Below are 14,561 nucleotides of genomic sequence, written 5' to 3' on the forward strand. Positions count from 1 at the left end.
CATACTGTACATGAATCTTACTAATAATCATATATATTGCCTATTACCGAGTTAATCTATTCAGGGTACAGAATTGGCCTACCACAAATGGTAATGAGTAAGCTGGCCAAAATGCGTGCATCAATGGCATTGCAAGCATTAAGAATCGTTAGCAATAGAATATTGAGCTAGCACACTGAAAGGTATTTCAGCATTCTTTGGAACTGACTCTCCCAGGCACATAGAAATTCCTGTTATAAAATGTTATGAGAGAAGCCCTGGATACTGCAAACAATTTGTTGAGCGTTCATAACAGTGGGGCGTTACTTGTCTTGTTCTGCACTCTTCAAAATCATTGGAATTGTTTGAACAATTAGGAGCACTGCCACATGAATACCTTAACTTCTGTGTGCAAGTACCAACAATTCAAAGGGAACTTGCTGTGTTCAACACCTTCAGATCCATGAATGTAGAACTCGCTGGCAATCAATTTACTGGCAAACTGCTCATTTATATACTCTATATTAACAATGCAAAATCTATGCTCAAAATACTCAATGTTCTACCTGAAGTTACACATTTACTACGGATTTGACTTTCCCTAGGACTGACCAAATTTTCAGTGCAAGAGGAGGTAACTGCAAGGGGAACCATTTAATTATGTACAGCATTTGCTCTGAACACATTTTTATGGACCTAGATTTCATTTTTCTAATCTGCTATTTTTTGATGTCTGTATTTTAAAGATTTCTCTGCACTACATACTTTTCCTTTATGTAAAATGGATAGGCGTGGTCTGTGGAGTGGGTCCTGTGGAATGTGCTTGCTACTTGGCGTTGGTTTTAGTGTTTTTGATATGTTGTGGGTTCTAGCTCCAGTTCAAGACTTGAGCCCATAATCTAGGCTGACACTTCGGTGCAGTACTGAGCGAGTGCTGCTCTGTCGAATGTGCTGTCTGCGCTTGAGCCACTGAACCGAGGCCCTATCTGTGCGTTCTGGTGGATGTTAAAGAAGAGACTTGCATTTATATAGCGTCTTTCACGACCGCAGCATGTCCCAAAGTGCTTTACCAGCCAATGACGTACTTTTGAAGTGTAGATACTGTTGTAATGTAGGAAACGTGGCAGCCAATTAGTGCACAGCAAGCTCCCACAAACAGCAAGTGATAATGACAAGATAATCTGTTTTTGTGATGTTGATTGAGAGATAAATTTTGGCCAGGACACCAGGGATAACTCCCCTGCTCTTCTTCGAAATAGTATCACCTAAGAGAGCAGATGGGGCCTCTGTTTAATGTCTCATCCGAAAGACGGCACTTCCGACAGTGCAGCACTCCCTCAGTACTGCACTGGAGTGTCAGCCTAGATTTTTGTGTTCAAGTCTCTGGAGTGGGACTTGAACCCACAACCTTCTAACTCAGAGGCAAATGTGCTACCAACCGAGCCATGGCCGACACCAGGAAGATCCCATGGCACTATTATGAAGACTTAGATAACACAATAGAGAGCCGTATATCCAAGTTTGCCAATGACACAAAGATTGGTGGTATAGTAAGTAGTGTAGACGGGAGCATAAAATTACAAAGAGACATTGATAGATTAAGTGAGTGGGCAAAACTGTGGCAGATGGATTTCAATGCAGGTAAATGTGAGGTCATCCATTTCGGACCAAAAAAAAGGATAGATTTGAGTATTTTTTAAATGGTGAAAAGCTAGGAACAGTGGAGGTCCAAAGTGATTTAGGGGTCCATGTACGTAGATCACTAAAATGTAGTGGCCAGGTACAAAAAATAATCAAAATGGCGAATGGAATGTTCTAGAGGGCTAGAATATTAAGGAGGAGGAAGCTTTGCTACAGTTATACAAAGCCCTGATTAGACCACATTTGGAGTACTGTTCTGGGCACCACACCTTAGAAAGGATTCACCAGAATGTTACCAGGGCTCAAAGGGTTAAATTATGAGGAGAAATTACATAAACTAGGCTTGTATTCCCTGAAATATAGAAGGTTAAAGGGATGAATTGATTGAGGTTCTTAGAATTTTGAAAGGAATTGATAGGTTAGATAAGGAAAAACTTTTTCTGCTGGTGGGGGAATCTAAGACAAGGGGACACAACCTTAACATCAAAGCTAGGCCATTCAGGAGAGAAGTTAGGAAACATTTCTTCACACAAAGGGTGGTAGAAGTGTGGCACTCTCCCACAAAAAGCAGTAGACGCTAGCTCAATTAATAGTTTAAAATTTGAAATCGATAGGATTTTTGCTAGCCAAGGGTATTAAGGGATATATAGCCAAGGCAGGTGGAAGGAGTTAGGATACAGATCAGCCATGATCTCATTGAATGGCGGAACAGGCTCAAGGGCTCAATGGCCTACTCCCTGTTCCTATACGAGCAAGGGACTTCTCCCCGGTGTCCTGACTAACATTCATCAACCAACACATTAAAAAAAAAGATTCATTAGCCATTTGCGGGATCTTGCTGTGAACAAATTGGTAACCGTGTTTGCCAACTTTACTTCACAGAAACCCCACAGTGCAGATAGAGGCCATTTCGGCCCATCGAGCCTGCACCGACACATATCCCACCCGATCCCCGTAACCCCTACACCAACACATATCCCACCCTATCCCCGTAACCCCACGTATTTAATCCCCCTAACACTAAGGGTCAATTTATCATAGCCAATCAACCTAACCCGCACATCTTTGGACTGTGGGAGGAAACTGGAGCACCCGGAGGAAACCCACGCAAACACGGGGAGAATGTGCAAACTCCACACAGTCACCCGAGGCCGGATTCGAACCCGGGTCCCTGGCGCTGTGAGGCAACAGTGCTAACCACTATGCCACCGTGCTGCCCTTCAAAACAATTCATCGTATCTGATAATGCTGAGAGGGCTAATGGTATTTTTAAAGGTAAAATCTTTCTGACTAATTGGGAATCTTTATGGGAAAAAACAATAACCTGGTCTCTGCCGATTGTATTTCTTTGCTGAGCGCTTTTAGTTAAATGACTACTGTACAAGTGTGAATGTAGAATTCTAAAATTGTTTATAGAAAATTAATACAGGAACGACTGGGTCTTCAAGGGCCTTTAGTAGTGTCCTACACCAAATTGCAGGAGTAGGTGTCCCCTGAATAATACACTGGACTGCAATGCAACCAAGTCTCCTTGACTCTCCACTCTATTCATATTAAAGAGACCGAGTTCCCCCAAACCACTGTTATTTCAGGAAGAAGCATCCCAAACTCCTGGTGCCAAAGAAGGAGAAGGAAAGCCCTTTACAAAAGCAGCATACAGAGATAAAACAGAGACACCCTATTGTGGGAAGAGAATCAGGGGTGAGGGAGGAAAGAGCAAGAGATTCTATTGTACAAAGGAGGGGGGAGAATGTAGGGGGTGGAAGAGATACCAACCCAATTGCTGAGGTGGGAAATGTATTTTTATTTTTGAAAATGTTTCTTCTTTCAGAGCTCCCATGACCAGTAATCAGGACAATGCAATGGGACTGGGTTCAAGATGTGAGCGGGGGCAGGGGAGAAAGGGAAACTGGGGAAGGCCTGAACGGAACCACACAGTGCGTGTGGCAACTCCAGAGCCATCAGCAGGAGAGCCAGTGCGGACAGAGGTCCTAAGCCCAGAGGCAGTTGTCCTCACGGGACTGGGGGGCTGGATTGAGAGATCCTTGATGGCAGACTTCAGACTCTCAATGGTACCCACGGGTCTGTTATAGAATCATACAGCACAGAGACGGCCATTTGGCCCATCATGGCTCTGCCAGCTCTTTGAAGCAGCTATCCAATTAGTCCCACTCCTCCTGCTCTTACCCCATAGCCCTGCAAATTTTTCCTTTGCAGGTATTTATCCCTTTTGAAAGTTACTATTGAATCTGCTTCCATCACTCTTTCAGGCAGTGCATTCCAGATCATAACAACGCGCTGTGTAAAAAAATTCTCATTTCCCCCCTGGTTCTTTTGCCAATTACCTTAAATCTGTGTCTTCTGGTCACCGGCTCTCCTGCCAGTAGAAACAGTTTCTCCCAATTTACTCCATCAAAACTCCTCATAATTTTGAACAAATGCTGTTCCTATGCAGATCCCTGCGTGTGTTAAAGAAGCCAGCAGCCAGACCAGGGCAGGAGGAGGCAGCTACCTCTCAAGCAGCACCACATTGATCATCGGTAGTGGGGAAAATGCTAGAGTCCATTATAAAAGATGTAATAGCAGAGCACTTGGAAAACAGTGACAGGATCGGACAAAGTCAACATGGATTTACAAAAGGTAAATCGTGCTTGACTAATCTACTGGAATTTTGTGAGGATGTAACTGGTAGAATAGATAAGGGAGAACCGGTGGATGTGGTGTATTTGGACTTTCAGAAGGCTTTCGATAAGGTCCCACATAAGAGATTAGCATGCAAAATTAAGGCACATGGGATTGGGGGCAAGGTATTGACTTGGATAGAGAACTGGTTGGCGGACAGAAAGCAAAGAGTTGGAATAAACGGGTCGTTTTCCGAGTGGCAGGCAGTGACTAGTGGGGTACCGCAAGGATCGGTCCTAGGACCCCAGCTGTTCACAATATATATTAATGATCTGGACGAGGGAATTGGATGTAGTATCTCCAAATTTGCAGACGACACAAATCTGGGTGGGAGGGTATGCTGTGAGGTGGATGTTGTGAAACTCCAGTACGATTTGGACAGGTTGGGTGATTGGGCAGAAACATGGCAAATGCAATATAATGTGGATAAATGTGAGGTTATTCACTTTGGTGGCAAAAACAGGAAGGCAGATTATTATTTGAATGGCAATAGATTGGGAGAAGGGGAAGTGCAAAGAGACCTGGGTGTTCTTGTGCACCAGTCACTGAAGGTAAGCATGCAGGTGCAGCAGGCGGTTAAGAAGGCAAATGGTATGTTGGCCTTCGTAGCAAGAGGGTTCGAGTACAGGAACAAGGATGTCTTGCTGCAGTTGTACAGGGCCTTGGTGAGACCGCACCTTGAGTATTGTGTGCAGTTTTGGTCGCCTTATCTGAGGAAGGACGTTCTTGCCATGGAAGGAGTGCAGCGAATATTCACCAGGCTAATACCTGGGATGGCAGGAATGACGTATGAGGAGAGATTGGGTCGATTGGGCTTGTACTCACTGGAGTTTAAAAGATTGAGAGGGGATCTCATCGAAACCTATAAAATTCTGTCAGGCCTGGACAGACTAGATGCAGGAAGGATGTTCCCGATGGCCGGGGAGTCCAGAACTAGGGCTCATAGTCTAAGGATAAGGGGTAAGCCATTTAGGACTGAGATGAGGAGGAATTTCTTCACCCAGAGAGTGGTGAACCTGTGGAATTCTCTACCACAGAAGGCAGTGGAGGCCAATTCATTAAATATATTCAAGAAGGAGTTGGATATATTTCTTAAGGCTAAAGGGATCAAGGGATATGGGGAGAAGGCAGGAACGGGGTACTGAGTTTGGATGATCAGCCATAATCTCGTTGAATGGCGGAGCAGGCTCGAGGGGCCGAATGGCCTAGTCCTGCTCCTATCTTCTATGTTTCTATACCCAGTCAGACCCCTGCATGAACCAAAGTGGCTGTAGTGGGCAGGAGCAGGAAGCCAGCCAACGAATTTTTTGAGGATGTCACTGGTAAAATAGATAAGGGAGAACCAGTGGATGTGCTGTATTTGGACTTTCAAAAGGCTTCCGATAAGGTCCCGCATAAGAGATTAGCGTGTAAAGTTAAGGCACATGGGATTGGGGGCAAGGTATTGACTTGGATAGAGAACTGGTTGGCAGACAGAAAGCAAAGAGTTGGAATAAACAGGTCTTTTTCCGAGTGGCAGGCAGTGTGACTAGTGGGGTACCGCAGGGATCAGTCCTTGGACCCCAGCTAGTCACAATATGTATTAATGATCTAGACAAGGGAACTAGATGTAATATCTCCAAGTTTGCAGACGACACAAAGCTGGGTGGGCGTGTGTGCTGTGAAGAGGATGCCGAGAAACTCCAGTATGATTTGGACAGGTTGGGTGATTGGGCAGAAGCATGGCAGATGCAATATAACGTGGATAAATGCGAGGTTATCCACTTTGGTGTCAAAAACAGGAAGGCAGATTATTATCTGAATGGCAATAGATTGGGAGAAGGGGACGTGCAACGAGACCTGGGTGTCCTGTGCACCAGTCGCTGAAAGTAAGCATGCAGGTGCAGCAGGCGGTTAAGGCGGCAAATGGTATGTTGGCCTTCGTAGCGAGAGGGTTTGAGTACAGGAACAAGGATGTCTTGCTGCAGTTGTACAGGGCCTTGGTGAGACCACATCTTGAGTATTGTGTGCAGTTTTGGTCGCCTTATCTGAGGAAGGATGTTCTTGCCATGGAGGGAGTGCAGCGAAGATTCACCAGACTGATACCTGGGATGGCAGGAATGACGTATGAGGAAAGATTGGGTCGATTGGGCTTATACTCGTTGGAGTTTAGAAGAATGAGAGGGGCTCTCATTGAAACTTATAAAATTCTGACAGGACTGGACAGACTAGATGCAGGAAGGATGTTCCTGATGGTCGGGGAGTCCAGAACCAGGGGTCACAGTCTAAGGATAAGGGGTAAGCCATTTAGGACAGAGGAGGAATTTCTTCACCCAGAAAGTGGTGAACCTGGGGAATTCTCTACCACAGAAGGCAGTAGAGGCCAATTCATTCAAGAAGGAGTTGGATATATTTCTTAAGGCTAAAGGGATCAAGGGATATGGGGAGAAAGCAGGGACAGGGTACTGAATTTGGATGATCAGCCATGATCTCATTGAATGGCGGAGCAGGCTCGAGAAGCCGAATGGCCTACTCCTGCTCCTATCTTCTATATTTCTATGAGTGCAACCAGCGGCTCCAGGACCATCTAATGTCTCAGTGCTAACAGGTAGGAGCGCACAAGCGTCCCAAGAGATCCCCTTGATGAACAGCAGCCTGCAACCAACACTCAGTCCTCCATAAGAAAGACAACAAGATCAGGCTTTGGTAGACACGGACCATACACCGTCAGTAAGGCGAAGCCAAACAATAGACACGCATATACAAATCAGTACTAGGGAAATAAAATGATGGGATATAACCCAGAACAGATAGACATGCAAGGTAGTTGAGGTAGTATATAGTGGTGCTCATATCCCCATTGGGTTGTGTAGGGGGGCAGCTTAGTCAGGTATAGAAAGAACTAACATTTATTTTGTGCTTCATCGCAGTCTCCATAAGATTATAAAGTGCTTCATAATAAATTAATTACATTTTGAAGCGCAGTCAACCGTTACACTGACACACACACAGCCGTCAAGTTACACTCAGCAAGGTACCATAAACAGCAAATGAGATGGATGACCAATTTATCTGTTATTGGCTGTGTTGACACAGAGAGGAATGTTGGCCAGGACATCGGGAGAACTCCCAGCTCTTCTTTGACAATCTCACGTGATCTTTTATACCCATCTGAACAGGCAGATGGGGCCTCTCACCAAAAGATTTGCAGAGCAGGAGAGGGTCCTGGGGGTCATAGTGGATGAAACACTGAAGGTCCACAAGCAATGATGTGAGGCCACAGGGAAAGCAAATAGAGTGTTAGAGTCTATTACTGGGCTAGTACAATATAAAACTAGGAATACTATACTTAGATTTTACAAGACCTTAGAGTCATAGAATTATACAGCACAGAAAGAGGCCCTTCGGCCCATCGTGTCTGCGCCGTCCATCAAGCCCTGTCCAATCTAATCCCATTTTCCAGCATTTGGTCCATAGCCTTGTATGCAATGGCATTTCAAGTGCTCATCCAAATGCTTCTTGAATGTTGTGAGGGTTCCTGCCTCTACCACCCTTTCAGGCAGTGAGTTCCAGACTCCAACCACCCTCTGGGTGAAAAAGTTCCTCCTCAAATCCCCTCTAAACCTCCTGCCCCTTACCTTGAATCTATGCCCCCTTGTTATTGACCCCCCTACTAAGGGGAAAAGTTCCTCTTTATCTACCCTATCTATGCCCCTCATCATTTTGTACACCTCAATCAGGTCCCCCCTCAGCCTTCTTTGCTCCAAGGAAAACAACCCCAGCCTGTTCAGTCTTTCTTCATAGCTGAGGCGCTCCAGCCCAGGTAACATCCTGGTAAATCTCCTCTGCACCCTCTCCAATGCAATCACATCCTTCCTATAGTGAGGCGACCAGAACTGCACACAGTACTCCAGCTGTGGCCTTACCAGCGTTTTGTACAGCTCCATCATAACCTCCCTGCTCTTATACTCTATGCCTCTGCTAATGAAGGCAAGTATCCCATATGCCTTTTTAACCACCTTATCTACCTGTTCCGCTGCCTTCAGGGATCTATGTACATGTACACCAAGGTCCCTCTGACCCTCTGTACTTCCTAGGGTCCTACCACTCATTGTGTATTTCCTTGCCTTATTTGTCCGTCCAAAATGCATCACCTCGCACTTTTCAGGGTTAAATTCCATTTGCCACTTTTCCGCCCATCTGACCAACCTGTTTATATCGTCCTGTAGCCTGAGGCTTTCCTCCTCGCAATTTACCACCCCACCAATTTTCGTGTCATCTGCGAACTTACTGATCATACCTTTTACATTCTCCTCCAAATCATTTATGTAGATCACAAACAGCAAGGGACCCAGCACCGATCCCTGAGGTACCCCACTGGACACAGGCTTCCAGTCACAAAAGCAACCTTCGACCATCACCCTCTGCCTCCTGCCACTCAGCCAGTTTAGGATCCAACGTGCCAAGGCACCCTGGATCCCATGGGCTCTTACCTTCTTGACCAGTCTCCTATGCGGGACTGTGTCAAAAGCCTTACTGAAGTCCATGTATACCACATCCACAGCATTTCCTTCACCCACACACCTAGTCACCCCCTCGAAAAATTCAATCAGATTGGTCAGACATGATTTACCCTTGACAAAGCCATGCTGACTATCCCCGATTAATCCTTGCCTCTCCAAGTGGAGACTAATTTTGTCCCTCACAATCTTTTCCAATAATTTCCCTACCACAGATGTTAGGCTCACTGGCCTGTAATTTCCTGGTTTATCCCTGCTACCCTTCTTGAATAATGGTACTACATTAGCTGTTCTCCAGTCCTCTGGTACATCCCCTGTGGCCAGAGAGGTTCTGAAAATTTGTGTCAGAGCCCCTGCAATCTCCTCCTTTGCCTCACACAGCAGCCTGGGATACATCTCGTCCGGGCCTGGGGATTTATCCACTTTTTGGCCTGCTAAAACCTCTAGTACCTCTTCCCTCTCGATGCTAATATGTTCAAGTATATCACAGTCCCCTTGCCCGATTTCTATGTCTACATCGTCTTTCTCCATAGTGAACACAGATGCAAAAAATTCATTTAAAACCCCGCCTACATCATCTGGCTCTACACACAGATTGCCACTTTGGTCCCTAATGGGCCCTACCCTTTCCCTGGTTATCCTCTTGCCCGTAATATACTTATAAAACATCTTAGGATTTTCCTTTATTTTGCTCGCCAGTGTTATTTCATGGCCCCTCCTCGCTCTCCTAATTTCTTTTTTAAGTATGCCCCTGCACTTTTTATACTCCTCTAGGGCTTCCTCCGTCTTAAGTCTTTTGTAACTGCCAAAAGCCCCCCTTTTTTTCCTAATGCATTTTTGTATATCCCTTGTCATCCAAGGTTCCCTTTGCTTGTTGGTCCCACCCTTGACCTTTACGGGAACATGTTGGCGTTGTACTCTCTCTATTTCCCTTCTGAAAGTCTCCCACTGCTTTGATGTGGATTTTCCTATAAGTATCTGCTCCCAGTCCACTTTTGCCAGATCCTGCCTTATCATATTAAAATCGGCCTTCCCCCAATTTAGAACCCTTATTTCCGGGCCGTCTTTGTCTTTTTCCATGACCACCTTAAATCTCACCGAATTATGGTCACTGTCGCCAAAATGCTCTCCTACTGACACTTCCACCACTTGCCCGGCTACATTCCCTAGAATTAGGTCCAGTACCGCCCCCTCTCTTGTAGGACTTTCTACATGTTGGCTCAAAAAGCTCTCCTGGATGTACTTTAAGAATTTTGCACCCTCTAAGCCTTTCACACTCTGACTATCCCAATTAATATTGGGGAAGTTGAAATCCCCCACTATTATTACCCTATTATTTTCGCACTTCTCTGAGATTTGCCTACATATCTGTTCCTCTATCTCCCCCTGACTATTTGGGGGCCTATAGTACACTCAGTGCTTGCCCCCTTTTTGTTTTTAAGTTCTACCCATATGGCCTCATTAGAGGAACCCGCTAATATATAATCCCTCCTTACAGCAGTAATTGACTCCTTAATTAATATTGCAACACCCCCTCCCCTTTTACACCCCCCTCTGTCTCGCCTGAAGATTCTATACCCCGGAATATTGAGCTGCCAGTCCTGACCCTCCCTCAACCATGTCTCCATGATAGCAACAATATCGTACTCCCATGTGTTCAACAACAACTTCAGTTCATCCACCTTATTTGCAAGACTCCTTGCATTAAAATAAATGCCTTCCAGCCTTCCCATATTGCCTTTTGCCTTCACATATTTGCTCTGCCTTCCCAGCTGACTTGTTTTTTCCTCCGTATTTGGCTGTAAATCACCCCCTACTATAGCTCCACTCTGTATCCCATCCCCCTGCCAAGTTAGTTTAAACCCCCCCCAACAGTGCTAGCAAACCTCCCCGCAAGGATATTGGTCCCCCTCTGGTTCAGGTGTAAACCGTCCGACTTTTACAAGTCCCACCTTTCCCAGCAGACCCAGTGATCCAGGAAACTAAAGCTCTCCCTCCTGCACCATCCCTTTAGCCACGCATTCATCTGTTCTATCTTCCTATTCCTATACTCACTAGCACGTGGCACCAGGAGTAATCCAGAGATTACAACCTTTGAGGTCCTGCTCTTTAATCTTCTACCCAGCTCCCTAAATTCTTGCTGCAGAACCTCATCCCTCTTTTTACCTATGTCGTTGGTACCAATGTGGACCACGACCTCTGGCTGTTCGCCCTCCCCCTCCAGAATGCCCTGCAGCCGCTCAGTGACATCCTTGACCCTGGCACCAGGGAGGCAACAAACCATCCTGGATTCACGTCTACGGCCACAGAAACGCCTATCTGTTCCCCTAACTATAGAATCCCCTACCACTATTGCTCTCCCACTCTTTTTCCTCCCTTTTTGGGCAGCAGGAGCACCCCCAGTGCCAGGAAGTTGGCTGCTGCCGCCTTCCCCTGATAAGTCATCCCCCCCAACAGTATCCAAAGCGGTAAACCTGGTTGAAAGGGAGATGACCACAGGGGTCCCCTGCAGTACCTGCCTGCTTATATTGTTCCGCCTGCTGGTCACCCATTTCCTCTCTGCCTCTGCAGCCCTACCCTGCGGCGTGACCAACTCACTGTACGAGTAATTCGCGACCCTCTCAGCATCGCGAATGCTCCACAACCCATCCACCCGCAGCTCCAGCGTCCCAAGACGGTCCGTTAGTAGCTGCAGCTGGATGCATTTCTGGCACACGTGTTGGTCAGGGACACTGGCAACGTCCCTGAATTCCCACATAGAGCAAGAGGAGCACATCACGGGGCTGGGCTCTCCTGGCATGACCTATCCTTTTAATCAATCCAAATTAAAATAATTCAATACCACCATCAAAGTAAGCCCTACCTGGTCTCTGGAGCCCTTTGTAGGCCCGCTCTACCGCTGAAGCACCCGCCGAAGCTCTGAGGCCTTGCCTCACCTAACTCACCCAACTCTCAGCACTCTGCTGAAATCGCACTCAGTGCAAAATCGCACTTCAAAGCCTGCTTTTATAGGCCCTGAAACAAAGACTTGCTGAGCCCAGGTTAACCAGATTACTCCAGCCTCTTTTCAAACTGTTCTCCTCTCCGGCTCTCGCTCTTTTCAAACTGTTCTCCCGCTCTCGCTCTTTTCAAACTGCTCTCCTCTCCGGCTCGCGCTCTTTTCAAACCTTAGTACAGCTGCATCTACATAAGAACATAAGAAATAGGAGCAGGACTAGGCCACTTGGCCCCTCGAGCCTGCTCTGCCATTCAATAAGATCATGGCTGCTCCCCATAACCTTTCACTCCCTTATCTTGCAAAAGTAGAGTACTATATACTGCATTTAGAGCAAGCTTGACAAAAAGCACCTCATCTTTCGATAAGGCACTTTACAGCCATCCGGCCTCAATATTGAGTTCAACAACTTTAGATTATAACTACCGCTCCCAATTTTTCCAGACAGCAGGTACTGGTGATGGTTCTGCTGTAACCATTTACACTCCCTCTGGACCCATCTTTTGTTTCTTTATTGTCCCATTACCATCTCCTTTTGCCTTGCACCATCATCCCTTTTATCATTTAATAATCACTCCTGCCTTCCACCCTATCACAGACCATCCCCCTTTGTTCTTTGCTCCCCCCACCTCCACGCCCTTTCCCAGGCTCTGTGCTTGCTTAGAAACTGTTTAAATCTCTAACTTCTTCCAGTTCTAACGAAAGGTCATCGACCTGAAACATTAACTCTGTTTCTCTCTCCACAGATGCTGCTTGACCTGCTGAGTGTTTCCAGCATTTTCTGTTTTTATTTCAGATTTCCAGCACCTGCAGTATTTTGCTTTTGTTTTAGAGTACTGTGTCCAGTTTTGGTCCCCTCGCATGACAGGGGAATATTAAGACCTGGTGAAGGTTCAAAGGAGGACAACACAGCAATTTCTCAGTATCAGCCTAGATTATGGGGTAGATTTTCCCGAACCTGTCGGGAAGAAGGCGGGAGTTCCCCTTTTGGGTTTTTGACCCGCCTACTTCGACGTCCGGCCAATCCGCGCGATTTTCCCGTGATTGACCTTGTTGTGCCCGCCCAGCGGGCTCAGCAGGCCAATTAAGGGCCACCCGGCAACAGGTGATGTCACAGACTGCAATTTCATCTGTCAAGAGTTCTTGACAGATGAAATATCAGTGTTTCACAGCTGTTTGAAGCTGTGAAACACTGACACTCTGAGTTCTACCATGAGTCATTCTGCACAGACTCAGTTAGAACTCACATCGGCACTCAAAGCTGAAGGCTGTCACTTTTCACAGATCGCAGCTGTTCAGCTTTCAGTTCCGGCTGAGTGATGTGCTCCTGACGGCTACAGGAGGAAAGGCTGTGAAGGTAAGTACAGGTAAATAAAAGTTCTTTACACACTTTAGACACACCAAACACACTTACCTTTACACTCATGCACCCATCACTCACCTGAGCACCAACATCGCGACCCCTCCAACTCCTTCAATCCGACGGCCCGCCTGCTCTAACCTGGCGTGGTTTGGAGCCGTCAGGAAACCCACACGAAACCCCTCAAAATAGGGATTAGGCTAAAAACTGCCTGTTAACAGGCAGTTAATTGGCACTAATCCCTTCCCGCCTGGTTTCGGTGGGTCCCAGTGCGGGGCGGGTACCCGCCGCCCCTGAAACTTACGTGGGGCGGGGTTTTGGGCGGGATGGTGTCGGGATCCCCAAATTCGGGATATCCCCCCCCCCCCACACGCCTGAAACCCCGCCTGACGGCTCCACGAAAATCTAGCCCATGTGTTTAATCCTATTTGAACCCACAAATATCAGAGGTGAGAGCCCCACCTATGAGACAAGCTGATCGTGTGTAAAGGTCCTTTCAATTAATGATTGGAACGCACGTCTTCCAGACTGCAGGTCTGTATCCCTCTACTTCTTCCTCATCCAGTCAGGATAGCAGAGCCAAATGTAAATACAAAAGCAAAAATACTGCGGATGCTGGAAATCTGAAATAAGAACAATGCTGGAAATACTCAGCAGGTCAGGCAGCATCTGTGGAGAGAGAAACAGGGTTAACGTTTCAGGTCGATGACCTTTAGATAGAGTTGAGGTTAGCTATACCTGCTATTATAAAGGCCAAAAGAGCGGTGGAAAATAGCACTGTGGATAGGTGCAGTAACGACACAAAGGGGGTGAAATTCAAAACGGGCACGGGCACCGCGAAGCAAACACAGGCACATGTCAATTTGGTGCTGCCTACTAATTTAAATGATTGTAGTGCACAGCCTAGCGACTAACATGCTGCTGACAGGCTGTGCGCTCAGCAGGGGCCCAAGTTAGAGTTGCTGGAGCGAGGCTGCCTTTACTTAAAGCTAGCCTGTTCCTTTTCAAGGCAGTCTCTAGCCCTTAAAGTTGAACTGACTTCTGGAAAAAAAAAAAATCCTTTAGAACTAGGCAGTCTGCAGCTCTGAAAGCTGAACTGCCTTCTGCACATAAAAAATGCTAAAAGTGCTTCAGCGCTAACACAAATGGCTCAATAGGCCAGGGAAAGGGCACCTAGAGTCTCACACGCAGCACTCGAGCTTTGTGCAGGGGATCAACACTGGAAGGGAGGTCCTCTACAGGGGGCTAGGAGTACCTCCAGAAAGAAGGATGTGGGACCAGCTTGCCGAGGCCGTCACTGCCAGCCGCGTCGCCCCCAGGACCTGGCTCCAGTGCCCAAAGAAGTTTCATGACTTCAGACGAGTGGTCAAGGTCAGTGAATGCATCTTCAAAACCCATCTCCTAC

The 14,561-nt window shown here is 46.7% G+C and overlaps 1 protein-coding gene across 3 annotated transcripts in view; it reads right to left on the reverse strand.

Moving 5' to 3' along the window:
- cep72 (centrosomal protein 72) overlaps nucleotides 1-14,561 on the reverse strand; it is a 208,521-nt gene that overhangs the window by 22,824 nt on the left and 171,136 nt on the right. The window lies entirely within an intron of this gene.

This window comes from Somniosus microcephalus, chromosome 5, assembly GCF_052327205.1.
Source record: "Somniosus microcephalus isolate GS21.2 chromosome 5, FLI_Smic_1.0, whole genome shotgun sequence".
NCBI lineage: Eukaryota > Metazoa > Chordata > Chondrichthyes > Squaliformes > Somniosidae > Somniosus > Somniosus microcephalus.